A 2252-nucleotide genomic window follows, 5' to 3' on the forward strand; every position below is an offset into this window, starting at 1 on the left:
TTTTCATGTTGTGATGCTCTTGGAGTGAGTACGTGGTAGGGTCCCCAGTTCCTTTCCACGGAGAGTGCCGGTGTTACCTTCTTTTTTTTTAGGTAATCAATCTCAAATAGGGATTTATATTATCACTGATTACGAATCGCATCGTAAGTTCCTTGATATAACTTTTTTATTGTAAAGGTGCACAAACTGTTTCTGTGCCGTTTTAGCAGTACATCATCATCACTCTATATGGGTAAGATTTGAAGTCAATCATGACGGTCGCTGAAACATGGTAAGAATTTCCAACGTGTTCGAGTCATGACTTGGTATTGACTTCGGTGGGATGAATGTCTTGAAAATCATTCTGTACCTTTATTATATAACCTTACAGGCTCAAAAATATCAAAGAAAACGCTGCATATTTTCTTTGTTGAATTAATTCAATCAATAAGTCAAGTAATTGTCCGTGATCACTAGAATTACCCAGTTGTCTGATTTGGACACGAAACTCGCTCGCGGAGGATACGATAAGATGCATAGCCTTATGCATTTCCCACTTTTCATGTGAAGAACAATGTATGTAATAAGGAAAAAGTATTTTGACAGTATCTGAGAAAAACATTTAAACTTTCCACAACCTTGCGAAGCGAAGAGTGATGAAGATAAACAATGTAAGTTACCGGGAAATCAGATACTTTTTCCATTTTATTTGAAGCTTCCTCAATGTCTTGCTTATCAGCATACCTAATAGTTTAGTGGTTTTCTGTTGGCTTTCTGTATGAGAAATAAACAAGATAACTTCCCTTTTTTCAGTATTTTGTATATCAGTACAAACTTCGATGATATCGTGTTTTGTAGGGACCGTGCTACAACTTGAAACAATGTATCAAAGTGTTAGGGATTTCGTGATGCTACAAAAAGAAAGAAAGAAAAAAAAAGGCTAAAGATAAAATGTTTTAATTAACTATGCAAGACCAACTGCTGTATTTGGAGAGAAACCCGAGCAAGCCATATAATATTTCGGTTTGTAACGTGTGGTATGTGAGCATTCGGGGGAGATCAGCTGGGTCAGCTACCTTGGGGTGACGAATCTCGATGCAGGATAATGGTTTTATTCAAGGTTCTTGGAGTACAGAATTATGGTGGAAATATGTGTTTACACACACACACACACACACACACACACACACACACACACACACACACACACACACACACACACACACACACACACACACACACACACACACTCATTTTTTATAAATGTATATATATATATATTTGTATATATATCTATATATGTATATATATATATTTATATATGTATATATATTTATGTATGTATGTATATATATTTATGTATGTATATATTTATATTTATAAATATATATATTTATATATGTATATATCATTTATATTTGTATACATATATATGTAATATATATATATATATATATATATATATATATGTATATATATATATATATATACGTTTGAATACGTATATATATATAGTTACGTGGTAGTTTATTTGCATGTCTGTGTGTTTCCAGGGAGTCTTGGTGTGGGCGTGGTCGAGATGTCGTCCCGCAGAGTTCGATCTTCCGGGATTCAAACAGACACTATAATGGTCTCTAATTTGAATTATACTAGAATACCACTATATTATCTGGCAGGTCCAGAGGAAAACACAGTGTTTGTTTCTCAGCTTTATTGAGGGAACAGACACTAGATTAGAATGGATCTTGACGCGGTAGACGTGGTGGAGGCAGGTCAGCTCCTAGGGCTAAAGGGGAAGGTGTTCGCGGTTCAAGGAACGGACTCGGACTGACCCCTTCGGGTATTTCTGGGTCGCTTCCACCCAAGGGCATGGGGACACAGCTGTTACCCTCGGCTACCCCCTCTAAGCGTTTCTCGTTATCGCCGAAGGTGAGGTCATGACCCAGGAGGTCAACAGCTGCCCAGCCGGTCTTCTTTTAATGGATGTCACACTGGCTCAGGTAGATTCCACTATTAATAGATGTCACACTGTGTAAAAGGCTATAATCCTTAGTACAATGGTGAACAGAGGGTAGTTATACTTGTTAACGGCGTGACTTTATTTTTAAGAGTTGACACACACAGTATGGAACAAATGAGAATGTCTATATATGGGTATGGCTGTATGCTGGGTCGCGGGTCAGGTCAGCTTAGCCCGGAGGGGAAAGGGCTAGGCCGACCTTACCACGACGGGTGCTTGACATGAACTCTCGAGGCCTAGGTCATCCTCAGTA

This window comes from Penaeus monodon, chromosome 40, assembly GCF_015228065.2.
Source record: "Penaeus monodon isolate SGIC_2016 chromosome 40, NSTDA_Pmon_1, whole genome shotgun sequence".
Lineage (NCBI taxonomy): Eukaryota > Metazoa > Arthropoda > Malacostraca > Decapoda > Penaeidae > Penaeus > Penaeus monodon.